A 20,689-nucleotide genomic window follows, 5' to 3' on the forward strand; every position below is an offset into this window, starting at 1 on the left:
GGAAAATTCACTCAAATATGAATAAAGAGATTTTGTTTCTCATCCTGATCCTGCCACTAACCTATATGTGGCATTGAGCAAGTCAGTTTCTCTACATTTCAATTTCCTTATTTGGAAATTAAGGAAACAACCAGTCAATCTATAAGATTCTTTTCAGATAAAAAAATGAAAATCTTGCAGGTTGAGCAATAATGTAACAGAAACTGTTTATTAATCAGTGAATGTCAGTTTGAAGCAAAATCTCTAAAATTTATTTCTGTCCTCATTCAAACTTTTTGTCAATGACTTGGATGAAAATATCTGTGGTATGCTTATCAAAATTTGAGATAACAGATAAGTATTCCTTCAGATGACTCATTGAGACCATGGGAGCAGGAAGTTTTATAAGACAATGGTTCAGGATAAAAATTGGAAACAATATTGGAGGGGGGCAGAAAGGAGAAAAAGACTGGGATAGGACAGTGATAGAGAAAAGAGAAGGGGTATAAAAAAAGGAGAGGTAGGACTAAAACGAGTAAAAGAAGAAAGGGGCTATCAGAAAGAGAAGAGGAGAGGAAGAGAAGAAAAGGTTAATGGGGGAGGGTGTTTGATTTTTACTTTTTTTTTTACCAATTTAGACAAGTAATACATTTCCACTCAAGTTTTCCTGACTTATATGATCGAACTTATCCTCTCCTATTCCCCTCCCTGTCCCGGTGATGGCAAGCTAATTGCGGGTTATATCTGTATTTTCATGCAAGACATATTTTCTTAGGTCTTAATCAATGACACATATAAAACCCAGGGAGTGGAGAGAAAGAACGTGAATCTGGTAACCATGGAAAAATATTCTAAATTAACTAATTAAATAAAAATTTCAAACCTCAAAAAACAAGACATTTCCTTAGAGTTCATTTTTGTAAGAGAGTAGTCTTATAAAACCAAACCCCTAAGACATAAACCGAAATAAATAACTGAAAAATGGTATGCTTTGCTCTGCCTTCGGACTCCCCCCCCACAGTGCTTTCTCTGGAAGTGGATGGCATTCTTTGTCATCAGTCCCTCCGAACTGTCCTGGATGATCGCATAGCTGAGAGTAGTCGCGGAGTCTTTTACAGTCGCTCAAAGAATAGGTGCATCTGTAATGTACCGACAACGCGACTGTGAAGCAGCTTGGTGGTGGCAACGCTAAGCGAGAAATGCCAGTTGTCGCTTTACTTTAGCTGACCTCTCAGAAAAGGAGGCAAGGACCTGAGGAAGACAGGAAGGAGGCGGGCACTTAGTCAAGCACCCGCGGGGGTGTCCGGAACTGAGAAGTGAAAGCTAAAGGAGGAACACTTGGGGGTGGGGTCCTGACCAGAACAGAAGGAGTGGGCGGGGGCGGGGGAGGCGGCTCCAGGGACACAGACAGGAGGGGGGGAGGCAAGGTGGCCCCCCCAGACTGGGAACACACAGAGGGGAGACAAGCGGGAGGCGAACAGAGAAGGCAAAGATGTTCTCTATATAAAGTCTTCGTAGGGTCCTAGTGCCTCGCTTGCAGGGATTTTCTAGGAAGTTTTGGTTTCCCAGGCGGGGCGAGAAAACTAAGGGTGCTGACCCTGAGGGCCGGAGCAGAGACGGTACAGTACCGCGCGGTATATTTCACACACATGTTTTTTTGGAATGCAGACTTCTTTCAGATTTCTTTTTGTAAAGTTGAATTTGGGCATTGCAAATTTGCACAAAAGAAGAACTAGAATATATAGAGAATCACCTCAAAAATATCTTAATAGGCTAGAATGATGGACCTAAACTTGTAAGACTCCATTCAATCGATATAAACATAAAGTACTTAACTGGGGCGGGGGAGGGACGGAGACACAGGCTTAGTTTGCACGAGGGAAAGTTGGCCTAATTCATAGGGAAAAGATTTGGGTATTTTAGTGTATTAGGTAGGTCCACTAAAACAGTTTAATGTGATCGATGATAAGTTAATAGAGGGTGCAGCTGAGTGGCTCAGTGGACTGAGAACCAGACCCAGAGACAGGAGGTCCCCAGACCCAGGTCCTGGGTTCAAATATAACCTCAGACACTTCCTAGCTGTGTGACCCTGGGCAAGTCACTTAATCCCAATTTGCCTACCCTTACTGCTCTTCTGCCTTGTAATCAATACTCAGTTTTGATTCTAAGACAGAAGATTTAAAGAAAGAAGTGAATAGACACTGATAGACATGTGGCATCCAGATTTAAAAAGTTAATATCTTTTTTCTTTTAAAATATAATGCTAGAGAGAGAGAGAGAGAGAGAGAGAGAGAGAGAGAGAGAGAGAGAGAGAGAGAGAGATTGGGGAGGAGCATTGTCTCAGATCAAAGACCCAAGATAGATGCTCCAAGGGATTACAGAGAAAATTTGGGGCACTGCCTCAAGTTGTGACCCAAAACAAATGCCCCAAAAGGCAGTATCTTTCATCAACTCACAACTAGTCAGACCATATCTAGAGTATAATATTTGGTTATGGGCATTGTATTTTTTTTTTGTTTGGTTGGTTTTTTAAACCCTTACCTTCCATCTTGGAATCAATACTGTGTTTTGGTTCCAAGGCAGAAGAGTGGTAAGGGCTAGGCAGTGGGGGTCAAGTGACTTGCCCAGGGTCACACAGCTTGGAAGTGCCTGAGGCCACATTTGAACCCAGAATCTCTCATCTCTGGGCCTGATTCATAATCTGTTAAGACATTCAGTTGCCCTCTGAGAATTGTTTAATGGAGAAAAACAGGAATGGTCTGGAACCATATCACATGGAGAAAGAATTAGTACTTAGGGCTATCTAGACTAGAAAGGCTAAGACTGGAAGAAGATAGGATCTTGGGAGTGAAGCGGGGTGGGGAAATAGAAACCCAATTTGATTACTTTCTTTACATGATTCACCTCCTTTATACAATAAAATCTTACTGACAAAGAGACTGAAGTGGTGCACTTCATATAGCGAATCCGGCCACCCAGAAGTTCAATTAATGGAACCAATATTTGTTTATTAATCTGTTGATTAATAATACTTACCTAACTGGCCAGGGCAGCCTTCCTAGTGAAAGCCACCCCAAGGCAAAATTAGACAGTTTTTCTAGTTTTACATACATAAGAGAAGTGAAAAGGCAAAATGAGCTCATCCAAAGCTAATGAAGGATGTAGGGCTTTAAGTTTAAAAAAGTGAAATGTGGCCTGGGGCAGACTGACCAGGGAAATCAAGTCTTATCTGAGTCCAGCCAGATGTGCCATCTGCTGGGGAAGATGGACATTCTTTGTATATCTTCTCCTATACCTGATTTATCTCCTCCTTGAGCAACCATCCGCTGGCCATCTGTTGTTGGAGCCTGAGAAAGCACATTCCTTAAGCCTGCTTTCTATGAGGGAACGTATACTTTATTGATGACTCCCTTTACCAATGGCTCAGGGACTTGGTCTTCCTCTATTTCAAGAGCTGCCCCAAAATGTCTTATGAAGAAGACAGAACAAGCATTTGCTGAGAACCTGCCGTGTGTGTGCCGAGCCCTTTACAGATATCCCATCGGATCCTCACAATCATCATGGGAGGTAGGAGCCATTCGTATCTTTACAGTTGAAGAAACTGAGGCAAGTGGAAATGGAAGGACTTGCAAGGATCACATAGCTAGTCAGTGGCTGAAGGCAGATTGGAAGTCTGGTCTTTCTGATTCCAGGTCCAGTTCTCAGCTCCATTGTCTTTGGCATTGAGATTCCTGTTCCTAAAACGATCCCAGCAGAGGCTTTCTAGAGCGGAGACTGTCAAAGTTCCATTATTGAATAGGGAGTTAAATTAAATGACCTCTGAGGGCTCTACCAACTTGAAGATTTTGTGAGAAGGGATGTGCAAAGGCCATCTGAAAGGCTACTAGGCGACTCTGTGGAGTCCGCTCAGCTTGTCTGTTACCAAAAAAGGACGGACAATTTGAAGGGGCAATGGAGTTAATAAGTGTTTAAATGGTTTGTTTTGGGGTAAATGGCCAAGTGTGTAAAGGAGAGGTCAACTCCTTGAACCTCAGTTTATTCATGATAGTAGCTTAATAAAGCATCCCTTTTCATGTGTACTGGTGAGTAGCTCAGGCCCAGGAAAGGGCATGTGAAGAGCTTTCCAGGGGCAGCGAGGGAGCACAAGGAATACAGTGTCGGACCTGGAGTTGGGAGGACCTGGGTTCAAATTTGACCTCATATATTTCCTGGCTGTATGACCCTGGACAAGGCACCTTACCTCACATGCCTAACCCTTACCACCCTTCTGCCTTGGAAATGATACTTAGTATTGATTCTAAGGGCTTAAAAAAAAAAAGTTTTCCTAAATTTAGCCACATAAAATATAGAGCTCTAGTTAGCCCACCATTGTGGTAAGGACTCATTTATCTATTTAATCATGCGCACATACAGATATAAATAATCATCATCCTCAGTAAACTCCAAATACAGAATGAGACCCGGTGACCTTGCACAAGGCACTTCATGACTCTAAGCCTCAGTTTCTTCATTCATAAAGTTAGAGGGGAAAGGGGTACCTGGGTGGCTCAATGGATCAAGAGCTAGGTCCAGATATGGGAGGTCCTGGGTTCCAATCTGGCCTCATACTTCCTAACTGTGTGACCCTGGGAAAGTCACTTAGCCCTCAATGCCTAGCCTTTATAGCTCTTCTGCCTTGGAACCAGTACATAGTATTGATTCTAAGAGGCAAGGTAAGGGTTAAAAAAAAATTAGGGGAGAGGACTCCATGATCTTCCAGATCTCATGGTTCCAGATCTCTATGTTCCATGAAAATAATCAAATCAGATGTTCCATGAAAATAATCAAATGAGATAATCATGTTATAAAGTTCTTTTCAAACATAAAAGTAGTATATAAATGCTACCTATTATTTTCTTTTTATTTTAAGAATTTTAAGGGCATCTGAGTAGCTCAGTAGATTGAGAGACAAGAATAGAGACAGGAGGTCTTGGGTTCAAATCTGGCCTTAGATGCTTCCTAGCTTTGTGACCCTGAGCAAGTCACTTAACCCCCATTGCCTAGCCTTTACTGCTCTTTTGCCTTGGAACCAATACACAGTATTGATTCCAAGAAGGAAGGTAAAGGTTTAAAAAAAAAAGAATTTTATTATTTAAAAGGATCAGGATCAGTCATACTCCTTAAGGTCTATAGAAAGCAAGCAAGTCATTTTATTTCTTTGGCATTTGAATTTCTCATCTGTAAAATGGAAATATGAATTTAACTCTTTTATTCCTCAGGACAGGCAAACTGTAAGGATTCATGGATTACTACTCCAAGAAAAAGCACATAGAGGTGATTTCACAGAGAGATGGCATTACCATTATTGATACATTTTAATTGAAGAAAGAGTGGGACCATAACATATTTGTTCAATACGCTGCAGTCCTAGTTCCACATACATCCAGTGCATTTGGAGTTCCCAGTACATCTTTTAAACCTCTGAAGACCACAGAGGCTGGTCTCCCTCTTCTGCTTATCTGCGTCCTGCCTCCAGAAAGTGGGCAGGGTAAGTCCCTGCAGTGCAGAGCTTGTAACACAGGTTAAAGTGAGGACCTTCTGCAAGCTTGCTCTATTCTGGAAGATAATGAGGCGTTTTTCCAACATGTTTTTCTTTTCTTTTTTTTCCCCCCATTTTTACAGGGGGAAGAAGATACAGCTTTTGGAAACTGCTATTTGTCCTCAGATTGTCTTCTTCAAGCTCCATAATGATGGCTTAGAGCAGGGATTCTTGACCTTTTGTGAGTCAGTGACCCCTTTGGTAGTCTGGGAAAGCTGACAGTCCTCTTCTCTTCTCTGAAACATATTTTTAAATACATAAAGTCAAATATATATGATTAAAAAGGTATCCGATTACGTTGAAATGCAAGTATCAAAAAAAGTTGTTTAAGTTCTAAGAGGCCAGTTTAAATTCCCTGATCTATATAGTATTTGTAGGGAATTAAGGTGAGAGAAATCAGGAGAGTTTAGGTGTGTTTGTCTTGCTGATTACACAACCTGTATTAAGTCCACTGTGATGACCTTAGGTCAACAGCTTTACAATCTGTACTTCCCTCATAGGAAAGGATTTTATGGGAGAATATGAAGAAATAGATAATGGGAAAGAGATAAGGGAAAACAAACATGATTAGGAGTACAAGGATTGAACCTGAAGAATAGGGAGGGAGAAGGAATGAGAAGGAAGGAGGTATCCCAGAGCAATGATCTCTACTTCCCTCTGGATCCATCTATCTATCCCTGGTTCTTTTCCAGCCAGGTTCAGTTGCTGTATTGAAATATTTATTTTGCTATACCTCTCAATGCCTGTTAAAAAAATAAAGTTAAAATTAACAATCAGCCAATAACCTGAGCCAGGCTTCAGTTTCATGTCAGAAGCCAGGGCAAATCAGCATTGCCCACAGAACAGCAGCCAAGTGAATCATTTGAAAACCTCTGCGTTTAATGTTCACAGGCTAGTTCCCACAATCGATTCTACTGAGACATCAAATCTGACCAGACCAGTTCTGCAATCATGAAACCAATGTTATTGCTTAGAAATGCCAATCTGCTGCTCCTTCCTGAAAAAGAGCACAAAACCTGAGTCAGCAATGGCCCTATGAATAGAACTCAAATCACAATATCACAGAATTGCAGCGTAGGAAAGATTCAGCAGTCTTTTAATTCATTTCATATCAGGACAACACTAGGGGACTTTCACTCACATATTCCTGTGATCCATCCTTCTTATTGCAGCATATTTTGCATACACACAGAGGTGGGCTATACATATACTTTGTAATAGAAAGATAATCTGTGGAACTATTTCTTGTTGTTGTAAATGGGGTACTCTGGCTTGTGACTAGAGAAATACTATTAGAGGGAACACTCTGGCTTGACTAGAGAGATGCTAGGGGAACCTCAGGAAGCCTATTTGAAATAGAGATAGAGATATATCTTGAGAGAGAGCTGCTAGAAGAGATTACTCTGGGATTGCCTATAGATCACTAATGGCTAATAAGTCAAGATATTTCCTACCCTCCTCCTCCCTTCTCCTCCCAGTTTCCACCCATACCCTTTCTGCCTCCCTTTCCCCTCCCCCATCTTGGTCAGCCACCTTCTAAGTAACTCAGGGGAACTATGAGATTTCAGAGAAATATTCTTCATCTTCCTTTCTCAAATAAAGGGGTTTATTGGGAACAACTGGATGGAGAACAGAGGTAATAGGGATAGGAGTGTCCCTAGTCTACAAGGAGAATTAGGAGGGTTTGGGGAAATGTCAGTCCAGTCACAACTGTAAGAAATGGAGGACAACTGTTAAATCTTCTTTCTTCTTCCAATTACACAAAGCCACTAACAAAAGTAAATTTCTTCTCAGACAAACTCCAGAAGCCTTCCCAAAAGTCTCTCCCTGCCTAGATCAGAAAAAGCCAGTCTCTCTTGGTCAGGAGCCCCAGAGAAGAGGTTTCTCCCTTGGTCAGTATCCCCCAGAGAAGAAAAATCTCAGTTCATCTCCTCTGGCCAGCTCCAACTGCCTCTCCTAGCAACATTCTATTTTGGAATCTTTACCTTGATTGACATATCAGGTCCCCAGCTTTCTTTTACAAGCATGAAGTTCTCTTCTTTCTTCATGCCTCTTCCACATAACCCCTAAAAAAATGCATCTTGAATTTTTCAGTGATACTTACCTTTATTATAATTCTATCTATCTATTCTTAACTCTGTGCCATCTGAAATATTCTCTTACCCCTGTGAATTTTAAAACTATTCCACCCTAATCAGACCATTCTTTAGAAGATCTGGTTTAGCTATTTCCTGATCAATAACAATGGAGATACTAATAACAGAATCAGGTCTTGGAAACTCCATATTCTCTATTCCTCCCCCCCAAATAACAAAATCCTAACTTATCTTCGCTACTCTGTCTACCTAATGCTAAGCTAAGAATGGGATAGGAAAATGATTTAGGTAAGGGATTTATATGAACATAGTTTTTCATAACAAATCCTGTAACAATTTTTCAAATCATTCCAACAATTTCACTAACATTCAGAAAATGCAATTGTCCTATTTTTTAATATTTATAAATTAACCAAGAAAATTTCCTATCACTAACAAATGCTAACTTAAAATAACAATGCAATCTAACTCTATATTTCAGTCTCTACTTTCCTAAGACTTAAACAAATTCACTAGGCTGTCACTATTGTTAGTAGTTAGAATATTAATAAATTATTCTAATAAACTTAGCTTGTTAGTCAATTAGTAATTACATGGTACATAATTATTATTACAGATTTACATATGTACATCATTCTAAATTTCTGTACAAACTCATGTAGATAAGAAATATCTTGGTCTGTTTGAATTTTCCACAGAAATTTTATCAATGTCTTTTTGTTATGCAACTATGCATGTTGTATACTTACCCATTCCATGAGATATCTTCCTAAAATGTAATCCTATGTAGCATGTGCATTCATATATGTGGTGGTAACATATATGATGCATTCTTACATATCCTCATGATCCAAAGTTCCAAAATTTCAAAGTCCTTCCATGTCCTTTTATGTTGTTTGGAGAAATATTTTCTTCCTCTCTGGTACGCCTGTCTGGTCTGCATGCCAATCATCTTCTTCTTGATTGAAGACGTGTTCTTCAAATCAAGATACACTGGAAGAATTAGGAACCCGAAACACACGGGAACAAAACATGAACATGTATACAAGTCAGGTTTTTACATGTGCAAGTATGTGAGAGTGAAATTTACAAATGCATGGAAGTAAGATGGAATCTTCATGAATGCCAAAATTTATCAATCTTCATGAGTGAAAGTAAGATTTACATGTGTTCATCTTCATGCATGAGGGTAAGATTTGCATATGTACATCTTCGTGACTGCAAGTAACCTGTACATGTGTTTGTCATGGATGGGTGTGAGCATTATGCATAAGAATAGTGATTTCAAGGTTGCTAATTCTTGTTCTATGTGACTCTTTACAAGGAGATTCATTATATGGTTATTGTAATCATTCCTTAGATAGTTACTGTACTTAATGCTTGGAGAGTTACTTTACTTAGTTATTGGAGATAGAATTTAGAAAATCGTTTATTCATTTGAAATTTTAAACAGTTATTGTGTGGCTGGCAGAGACTTCAGGCTTCTATATGGCTGCTAAACTTTCAAATGCAAGTTTTCCTTTTTTGTCTGTGTTACTAGCTGCATATCTTCAGGGGTGCTATCCTTTCATCATTTAAACATGTGCAGTGCTCTCTTTTCTGTATTCTGGTGGATCTCATGTGCTTTCCTGTGTTTTCAGTAGGGTTTCATTCACAAGACTGTTTTTGATTCCTTCTTAGGCTATTCATGTTGCTCTTCATGACTAGGATTTTTATTTCCATATGTCATTTGTATGAATCTTCACTGATGACATGATCATATTGTTGTGTCTAGAGAGGTGTCTGAAAATAAGAAGTAACATCTTCATGGTATACCCTCTCTCTCTTCCTTCCCCTGAAAGAGACTGTTTTAGGATGAAGGTTGAAAGATATGGATAACTTTTTTTTCAGTTCTCATCTATAACTTGCTGTTAAAGTCATGTTATATCAGATTCAACCAATGTGAATCCATGCTTCTCTAGCATTCTAGATGTTTGTGTCCTTGTTATGAAGATGGAGTTTTATGCTACCAGGTTAGGAGTGTTCATGTTATTGAATCACTTGTTCTTCATTTACTGGAATAACTTATTTTCTATGCTACCCCAAGACTAGTCTTCATTCACATGAGGTTTTGTGTAGTATGTTATCCTATGGAACTCCAACAAATCTTGGTGTCACTGTTACAGCATGAATGGTACTTGTCATGTTTGTGAAGTTAGAGAATAGAAATGAAATTGTGCTCTATCTCTCCTCCAGTTCTTAATATGTTTCTTGATATTCTCCTTCCCATTCAAAATCTGTATCTGTACAAGCCATGTAATTCAACTTCTCTATAAAATCATCTTCATTATCAACCCCTAAGCTTGCATAAATTTCTTCTAATAATGTGCAACTTGTTCTGTGCCCAAAAAATAACTCCTCCTCATAGTCTTGGTAAGATTCTGTTTGCACTGGTTCCAGGTACTCAGTCTTCTCACTTGTGTCCCACTCATTCCCTTCTTCGACTATCTTTTCATAAAGCTTATAAAACGAATAAGGCATTTGTTCTAAATCATCTTCATCTATTATTATCACGCCTTCTGATATTCCTTCTGACTCAGTATCTGAATCTGAATCACTGAATCCAATCACTATGTTCTTTGGATTTTGCTCAATGCCATGTACATTCTTGACAGATGTTGGTATCTCTGGCCCTGCATTTTGATCTAAGCCTATGTCACCAGTTTCTGTGTTTCTCAAATCAGTTTCAGTATGTTTTTCACTATTAAGCTTTAGATTTTCTTTTTGAATTGGTAAACTAGATGGTATGGGGTTATGCAGATCTGCTATACTGTTAATAATCATAGATCCTATTCTACTACAAGTCTGAGGTTTATGTTTACCTCCAGTCTCATTTGACTGTGTAGAGATAGGAATCTTTCCCCCTATACTATTATTTTCTTCTGGGAATAATTTTGATAATCTACATTTCCCCCTTCATCATCAATAGTAGGATATGTGCCTTCAGTCAGTCCCACAACACAAACATATGTTTCTGGATTTGTAGCTAAGGTGTTCATAACCACTAAATCATTGTCTGTGTCTTTGCTACCCTCTGCCAGTTGCATATGTAACTCAGTTAATTCTTCTTGATTTGATTCATTCCCTATGAAGTCTTCATTGGAACATGAACCTAAATCACAGCAGTTGCTGTTCATGTGTTCCAGGTTCCTGATTGATTATTCCAGTGGATCCTGATTTGAAGAACACGTCTTCAATCAAGACTGGAAGATGAACAGTGGTATGCTGACCAGAGAGGAAGAAAGAGTTCTACAAGAAACATGAAAGGACTTTGGAACTTTGAAATGTTGGAACTTTTGATCATGAGGATATATAAGAATGCATCATACATGTTACCACCACATATATGCATGCACATGCTACATAGAATACACTTTAGGAAGATATTTCATGGAATGGGTAAATATACAACATGCATAGTGGCATAACAAAAAGACACACTGATAAAAATTTCTGTGGAACATTCAAACAGATAAAGATATTTCTTTTCTGCATGAGTTTGCAAAGAAATCTAGAAGGATGTACATATGTAAATTTGTATAGATCCTATGTACACATGTAATTACTAATTGACTAACAAGCTAAGTTTATTAGAATAATTTATTAATATTTTCTAATGACTAACAATAGTGACAGCCTAGTGTATTTGTTCAAGTCTTAGGAAAGTAGAGATTGAAGTATAGAAGTAGATTGCATCATAATTGTAGGTTAGCATTTGTTAGTGATAGGAAATTTTACTTAGTGAATTTATAGATAATAGGAAATAGGACAATTGCATATTCTGAATGTTAGTGAAATTGTTGAAATGATTTGAAAATTGTTACTTGATTTGTTGTGATGTAAAAAACTATGTTCATGTAAATCCCTTACCTAAACCATTTTCCTATAACCCACTCTTAGCCTAGCACTAGGTAGACAGAATAGCTAAGATAAGTTAGGATTTTGTTATTTTGGGGTTGGGGGGGTAAGAGAATATTTCAGAGGGTACAGGGTTAAGAATAGATAGATAGAATTATAGTAAAGGTAAGTATCATTGAAAAATGTAGGTGCATTTTTTTGGAGTAGAAAAGGGGGGAATGGGTTTAAAATAATCAATATTGTGATTCTAAAGTGATTAGTATCAATTCCATTATAATCAATGCAATCAGTAGAATTCATTATTTTTATAAGGATTTCTAACTGAAGCATAAAAACTGCTTCTAAGGGGATTTCTAACCTCTCCCTAAGTTTGTACTTCTCTTTATCTTAAGATGCTGACCATCTGAGTCTCATGTCCCAATATGGTGCAGATATCATGCACCCTTCCCTATTTGGAAATAGCCATCCTTCCCCCCTAGATCAGATGAGTCTGAGGTAATGGTCATCACTATCTGCCTAAGAGTATTGCCTTAATTTAACCTTTAGACAAATATGGGTTTTCCTAAATGAACTAACCAATCAGCTTTGTAATTGGGTAACTGTTTCTAAATAAGGTTCATATGATGTTATGTCTTGTGATATGTCATTCAACCTTGTATGGAAATATTAATTTTGTTACTGTCCTGGTATGTAAACCAGGTCTCTGCTGCCAGGTGTTGTCTCTTGCCAGGGTCCAAAAATGTAATACATGCATGAGAATGCTTTTATTGGAGGGAACTAGCCCTCTTCTAATAAATTCTAATTTTCTATTTTGACTTGGAGAAATTTGGCTTTTTTACTTTATTTACCTAAATTGTCTATGTTGAATCAGTGGGTTTCTATTACACAACACAATGAAATCCTAAATAATGAATAGTTAAAAGAACAAATCACAGAAACAAATTATGTTAAGGATAAGGAAACCATACACTAACATTTCTGGAATATAGGTAAAGAATTCAGGTAAATACATCTAAAAGCATATATTTACAAAATAAAAAAGAAAAGGATCAATGAATTGGATATGCATCTTTCAAAATGGTAAAACTAACAAATGAACCCAAAATAAGAACAAAAAAGGGGATTATTTGAAAATTAGAAGAAACATGGATAAATCGGAAGCCAAAAAAGACTATAGAAATTATATATATTTTGAAAAGGCTAACAAAATTGACTTACTTTTAGACAACCTAATTGAAAAGATGGCAGAAAAATAAATCAAGGAACAAGGAAGTCAGGGATTCCAAGAGGCAGAGAATAGAGAAGGACTTAATTCAAGATGTGGAATTTCCTTCTTGCTTTTTTTGCTACATGGGTGCTGGACCTCCACAAAGCCATGGAGGTAGAAGATAGAATTTTACATATGAGTAATAGCTAGCAGCATTGATTTCCTGAAAGGAAGATTGATTAAGGGGAAAAAAGATGAAATAAAGATGGAAAAGTAAGTAGGAGCCGTATTATAGAGAGCGTTAAATGCCAGAAAGAGAAATTTCTATTTTATCCTAGTGATAATAGAAAGTCATTAATTTCTTTTTTTTTTTAATCCTTACCTTCCATCTTAGAATCTATACTGTGTATTGGTTCCAAGGCAGAAGAGTGGTAAGGGCTAGGCAGTGGGGGTCAAGTGACTTGCCCAGGGTCACATAGCTAGGAAGTGTCTGAGGCCAGATTTGAACCTAGGGCCTCCTATATATGACTCTCAATCCACTGAGACGCCCCTGAAAGTCATTGATTTCTGAATATTTTTCTGCATTTTAGAAATGTAAATTTGATGCTATGTGGAGGCCACATTAGAAAGGGGTGACTATCACTTGGCGACACTTCAACAGTGCAGAAGAGATCATAAAAGTTGGAACTTTCAGGGCTGATGCAGAATGGAGGGGAGGAAATGTATTCAAGAGATGTGACAGAGACACACAGTTTACAAGGCTTAAAAATGTATAGATTACAGAGGACAAGAGAGAAAAAAAATCAAGGACATTAAAGATGACTTGAAGGATAATACCCTCAAAAGAAAAATGAAATTGTGATAACAGGATGGATTGGGGGGAAATAATTTAGTACAAAGTTTTCAGGAATATTAGAATGATAACAGAATCTGCTTTGAGTACTCAATTCCTCAAAAATATGGCCCATAAGGAGCAACAGTTCTAAAAATAGCACCAGTCTTTTATCTTCTGCTCCCTTGTGTTTTTTCTTACAACATGACTAATATGAAATTATGTTTTGCATGACTGCACATGTATCAAATGGCTTGCCTTCTCAATGAGAGAAGAAGGGAGAAAAGAAAGGAAAGAATTTGGAACTCAAAAATTTAAAAATCAAATGTCAAAAATTGTTTTTACTGTAATTGGAAGAAAATAAAATATTTTTTTAAGTCTAAAAAAAAGTACTTCCTTGGTGAACCCACTGAATGTTACAGCTTTACCTCCACAATAATAACAATGAACACTTACATATCACTTTAGGGCTTACAAAGTATTTCATAATCATTATCTGTGTGAGTCCTACAAGAACACTAGGAGGCGGGTAGTAAAGGTATCCAGGCTTCGCCATTTACTCTCCGAATGACCTTAGAAAAGGCATCTTTGGTCTCAAGGAATTTTTGGGTCTCAAATTCTCTCCCAAAGTCAAATAAGGGGTGTGTGAAGACTCCTAAGGCTAGATGATCTCCCAGGGTTCCATCCGCTCTAGAGATAAGATCTTATTATTGTGAGGAAACTCAAGAGGCTAAGAGAGCTCAAATGCCTTGTCAGGGAGTGTCAGAGTCAGTATGAAAACCCAGACCTCAAGGCCAGGGCTTCTTTGTCATTCTGCCTCCCTAGGCAGAGAGCTCTCAAATCTATATATTAAATGAAATCTACCTACCTAGCCTTGATCTTTCACAAATGCTAGAATCCTCTATCTCCAACCACTTTTCAGATATTTCTATTTAAATGTCTTACCATCATCTCAAGTTTAGTCTATCCAAAAGTGAATTCATCCTCTTCCTACCTTAAATCAGTACTTTTCCCATCACTTTCTATCACTGAGATTTTCTAGTACAATAAGAAACATAACACAAACCATACCTTAATATTATCGAACTGATAACACTACATCAGTTTACTCACATATCCTGGCCTTCTGTGACAAGGAAATCACTTTAAAAAGACTGATATATATTAAGGTCGCCAAGGAATTCAGCCATGTAATTCCTAAATGAAAACTCAAGTCAGCCGTCAATCTTTTATGGAGTTTAATTACAACAGGAGGAAGAAAGGAATTAGAGATAGAGAGAGAGAAAAGGGAGAGAAGGGAATAGGGCTTAAATACCCCTTCTGTTTAGGCTGGGCCAAAAGGCCCAAGCCCTTAGATAGCTGGGGCAAAGAAAAGAGATCAGTCCCTATTACTCACGTGACCAAAATGGAGAAACAGTCTCAGAGGCCCCCACCTTCAGCTTCCTCCAGAGCAAGCTTCTCAGAGCACACTCCAACCACCCAGACCAACTCCTCAACCACCACCCTGAGTCTTCAGAGCCCTCTATCTTTAAGGAAACCATCCAAGTTCCCTCCCCTTAGTTCTCACATCTACCAATCACTGTCCATCAATTTCCCTGTGCCAATGGAGGCTCTAGCTTAACCCAGGACCGCCCAGAGGTCTCTGGCTTTGCACATGTCTGTTGAAGTTCATATTTTCAAATAATTAAATCTTTGATCTTTTGCTACAGCCCTTCCTAAATCCTGTTAACCTGAGTAGGGTAGAGATTGGAATAATTAAATTTTGATCTCGGCTGCAGCCCTTCCTCAATCCTGTTAGGACTGAGTAGGGTGGAGATTGATTCCAAGTATCTCCATTGTATCAATTCTAAAATCAATCATGACTCAAAGAAATTCCTGTTCTATGCTTAAGCATAGGTCAAAGTCCTTTCCATTGTTCAGCAAAAGGTTTCTGTCCTAAAGTAATCTTAAGAAGGGAGGAGGAGGAAACTCTCATGCCAATGGGGTTCACATTCCAATAGCCAAGACCCACTATCAATAGGAAATTTTTCAAGTATGAAATTTCCCAATGGTGAAATTTCCAACATTTATAAGTCTAAGGAATTTTGAGGTTTACACTTCTTGGCCTAGAGATATGGAGAGGAATTAAAACAACAACAACAACAAAGTAGGATAAAATGGTTTCTGGTTCTTGGGAATTCCTCTCTATGCTGTAAAGTATTACGGTTTTACTTTTTATGCTTTGCAATATAGACTTTTGATGAAGGAAGTAGAACAAATATATATACATCCAAGAATTTTATCTTTGTGCCTGCCTTAAGATTCATGGTCTTCCAGACCCTGGACAGATTCATGCCATCTACTACTTCCTGCAGGAGTTCCCTCCCGAAGGGCACAACAGGCAGCTTCTTCTAAATACTCATGAGGACATACATAGGGATGATTAGAAAAGGAAAAGATGTCAGTAGAAAAAAAAATGAGTTGCTATAATTTTAGTTGGGTCTGTCTCTTTCCTAGCCAGGTGGCGTGCAGGTGAAAAGGAACATGCTTTATTTAAGGTTGAGGTCTCTGCAGTGAGCATGTGCATGGACACAGTCTTACCTTTTTGCATTAATTCTTTACCGGTTTGGGTAAGGGAATTTAGAGATGGCTATGACCTTGGGAACAATAAAAAGAGAGGCTGCAAGTCACCCAAGTCCAGGAGCTAAAGTCCATGTCAGAATCTGCTGTAAGCAGAAGTCTAGAGTGAGCTGCCCAGCTAAATCCATCAAGTAGGGAGTGGCTACTGATCAAGCACATTCGGAAGTGAACTCCATGGGTAAGGGCTATGTAGCCCAGTGCCATACACATCCACAGAGAATGTCTCATAAATGTTTGTTGAATAAAAAAACCTCATCAAGTTTGAGCCCACTTTCCAGGGATTGAGGTTGTATGAGCAGAGAATATTCCCCAATTTGGGGGGGATGCTTGCACTTTTGTTTTTGCTATGTCTTTAAAGTAAATATTTCCTTGTGAACACTAAGTGATTTTAGTAGAAGAAATGGAACTAGGATGCTAACTACTGGCAATTAATAGTAGGGGGAAGCATAAGGGAACCTGTGATTAGAGAATCATCACCTGATCGGACTAAGCCCCCTTTCCCCTCTTCCCCTGCACTGCTGGAACTGCAGAACAAAGCAGCTGTTCTGCTTGATAGAATGCTCTGGCTTCTCGAGCCTTGCCTGACAGATTTGAGATAAATTGGTATTGTGAACCTATACTGTCTGTACCATGCTAAGTACTACACAGTCATGGGAACCAGCTGCCCTGCCTCTGAAACAACCAATGAGATTTAAGCCCAAATGACCCAATCCCCTACACCCCATCTTTCCCCAAACCCATAAAATCCTGTCCCCTTGCTCAATCAGGGCCCTTTGCAAACTCTCCTGGCATTGAGTCTCCCCTTTGTCTTTGCTGTGCCTCATAAATTTTGCTGAATCGCCCAACTCTGGTCTCAGATTGCCTTCTTGTGTTGGACACCCATCACTGTCAAGGGTGCCCCTAGAATTCAGAGGGTCAGATGCATCCTTGCCCTAGAACCTTGTTAATAGGAGTGAGAGTTTGAATAAGGATACATCAGAGTTTACATGGAGTACATAAAGAAGCACTTAGTTAAAAAAAAAGTCTAAGAGACTAATATTATTTAGGCATACAATAATGTGCAATAGCATTTGTGGCTTTGCTGACTACAACATTTGCCCAAGAGGTACCCTAAGGAAAATTCTAGTAGAAAACACTGGGGAATAGGTAACAGTATGCTGGTAAATGTTTAACAACTAGCTTTCCAAGGGGGGAAAATCTATGCTTGACACATTTTAAAAGTCTAATCTGTATTATTAATATTTTCTCGATCATTTTCTTAAATCTAGACAATGAACAAAAAAAAACCTAATCAAACCCTGATTTATAACATTTGCTTATTTCCAAAATGTAAATGTTCACTGAAAATTTAATAATTGGCTCTTGAGAGTAAGTTCAAACTGTCTCTAGTACAGTCCTAAGAAAAGGGCAGGAAATGCTTTAAGGTTGCCTCCATCTCTGCCTAAGGTCATCCTATCTCTCCTTCAGAAACCAAGTTAGGGCTGCCTCCTCTGTAAAGCTTTTCCTGATCCTCCTGGCTGAGACTAATCTATGACCTATGATAACTATGTTCTTTGTTTATGCTTTTTTTAAATTGCACTTATCACATTCTATTCCATTTTATGTGTGTGACCATGCACAGGAATTACCCTGGTTGCTCCTTAAAGGCAGAGCTCATTTTCTTTAAACTGAAATAGTTTGCCCTCCTAAAAAATCAATTAAAATTCTAAAAGCAATCAATTGTTTATCAAGTATACAACCTGGAGGAAGTACCCCAAGAATGGGAATGTTAATAAGACACATTCCCTTTGTGCTTAATGCCTATATTTTCTTTGAGCAGAAAGAGATATTATCAAATTCTTCCTAACAAGGTAGGCAGGATGACTGAAGGAAACCTGCCAACAAATGTAACCCCTGAAGGCAGAAAAGTTTGGCCTCCTTTCAAGTCAGAAACAACATCCATAGCTCTAATGAGGTAACCTGGATTTATAAAGCCCAGATCAGAAATCCTACGTATATGCTTAGTACATTTCCTGCCATAAAATCGTTTGCAGTCTTCCAACTGTGACAAGTGATGTGTTGACAGAAAATGCCTCAACTTGACCTTGAAACTGGAGGCCTGCCAAAAGCAACAGTAACGGGTAGGTATCCAACTGCTACTTGAGCCTGCTTTCCATTGACATGGGTAGAGATGGCCGATAAAGCAGGGGCCTTAGGTGGATCAAGATAAAAGCTGCTAGGCCATGTCAACTAGAAAAAACACAGAACTATTAAATAGTCAAAATCACTCTTTAATCAAGGGAAAGGGGGTTCGCGCTGCTACTACGACAACAGAGCTGCTTCCCAAGACTGCACAGGGTCAAGACGCCCTGGTCACCAGCCCCTGGGAGTGCCACCGACTCAGGAGGGACTCAGGATGGACTCCGTTAAGTGGTTAAGTGAGGTCAGACATCCACCAGAATCAACTCGGCCTCAGGCATCCATAGCCACACCACAGTCGGTGGTGATGCATACTGGGGCTTAATCTGAGGAAAGGAAACCTAGGAAATCTCCATGCACTAGGAAGTGAATCCTGCAGGATAGCTGCACTCAGGGATGCGCTAAACACAATGGTCTGCAACCCCAGGGTCAAGGGTGAAAGTTCATCGCCTGAACACCAGATTGTCTTTCTGCTACAGAACAGCTGCAAACGTGTCAGGTTAGCTGCCGAAAGAAATCCGAATGGACTCCCGGGAACAAAAGAACTTGGGGAACCTATATACCACTCTAGATGACCTGGGGGGTTTAGGATTAGAGGGACAGTTGATTGACTTTACAATGGTGAGAAAGGAAAATGAAGAGTTCCAGACAGAAATAATAGTGAGGGGCTGGTGCCCCACAATGGACACAAAAGGGAAAGACTCAGCCTAGGGCTGGGTCACCTTGGTCATGGACCTTAGCCTAGGAGGAGAAACCATTGGGACAAAAGGGATGTTCAATATTGGATGGGATTAGCTGTTCCTACCCAAACTACCAGGAAGTTCACTGTCTGGTGAAGAGGGACCTTCCCTCAGGGGGAAACTCTCCTGTGACAAGGTCAAAACCTGGGGTTTCTACACTCCAACTAAATAAACTGGGGATCTCTAGATTTCCATGTTGACAGCCAATACATTTCAAGTTAAAATTTTGGTGGAGATTTTTCTAGGACTAGACCCAGAGATGGATGAAAAATACTTTGCTGGCAGCATTAGCTGGTCTAAATGAAATGGAATTTGCACAAGTGTGTGAAAAATCTGCTCCAAAAGTGACATTTAGAACTTGGAATGGAGAATTGCACACAGAGCATATTTAATGAATGTTTGTTACTGAATGAATGAATCACTGCTCCACTTCACTCCTGTTTAAGCTAAATGTAGTCTGGCTCAAACACAAATACATGTGCTACTCCTCCTTGGAGCCGCTTTAATCTAGAGCTCTCTCAATTAACTGCCTGGGTTTAGAGTAGACTATTTAGAATGACTGTGTGACTCTGAACCTCCAAGGTGACCCTGGGCTTCTCAAAGGCTCTCAAGTTAAACCCCCTGGCCCTGGAGAAGGGAGCAATACTACCTACAAAGGAATTTTCCCTTGAAACACAATTCAAACTAATAGCACAATTCATTTTGATTTGATTCAAATCAATAAATATTTATTAATCAACTACTAGGTTCATGGCAATGCATTGTAATTTCAATATAATTGCTCTATATCTAGTGTCTATAGCTTCCCAGATGCCTATCACAGTGCTCTGTTCAGGGTAGACAAGTAACAAATATTTGTTAATTGAATGACACTATCCTAGGCACTCAGGATACTAGGTCAAAATATAATCTGCCCTAAAGGAGTTTACATTCCAATAGGGGGCTACAACAGGTACACAAACATGGTGGATTGTGATAAAGGTGAAAGTGATAACCTAGTAAAGATAATTAGAAGATAAGATTGATCTCAGCCTTCAAGGAGGAGGTGGCGCCTAAGATGAGCCTAAAAGGAAGAAAATGATTTGAGCAGATAGAAACAGGAAGAGACCTAAGAATGGGTTGGCAGTAGGAGAGTACAAGACAAGATTTCGAAATAACTAGTCATCCCATTTGGATTCATGGTGTAGCATAAAACTGGAGCAAATCTCTGAGGCAGGAGGAAGCTCAAATGCCAAGCTAAGGAGTAAATGTTTTACCTAGGAGCAATAGGAAGCTACAAAAGGATTCCAAGTAAAGAGCACTGTGGCCAGACATGCATTAGGAAGATTATTTTTGTAACTTGGCAAAGGTAGGATTGAGGTTAGGGTGAGGGTGAGAATGCAAGCAGGAAGCCCCAATTAGGAAGCTATTGCGAAGTTCAGAGGGAAAGCCATGATGGCCTGAACCAAGGTGATATAGGTGTGTGTGCGTGTGCTCATATGTATGTATGTATACACACACACACACATCTTTGTTTAAATTTTCCTGAATCAAGGTGATAGCTATGAAAATTTAAGCAAGAGA

At 39.1% G+C, this 20,689-nt stretch overlaps 1 long non-coding RNA gene across 2 annotated transcripts; it reads left to right on the plus strand.

Moving 5' to 3' along the window:
* The first annotated feature begins 1,368 nt into the window (after positions 1-1,368).
* LOC103096468 (uncharacterized) lies at positions 1,369-12,365 on the plus strand. Of its 2 annotated transcripts, none has more exons than XR_001628563.2 (3): positions 1,369-1,613; positions 3,432-3,546; positions 10,839-12,365. It is a non-coding gene; the product is annotated as an uncharacterized LOC103096468 (long non-coding RNA). The 2 variants fall into 2 exon arrangements; XR_001628562.2 differs by having other exon boundaries at positions 1,369-1,598.
* Positions 12,366-20,689: the final 8,324 nt, after the last annotated feature.

The sequence above is a fragment of the Monodelphis domestica genome, chromosome 3, assembly GCF_027887165.1.
Source record: "Monodelphis domestica isolate mMonDom1 chromosome 3, mMonDom1.pri, whole genome shotgun sequence".
Lineage (NCBI taxonomy): Eukaryota > Metazoa > Chordata > Mammalia > Didelphimorphia > Didelphidae > Monodelphis > Monodelphis domestica.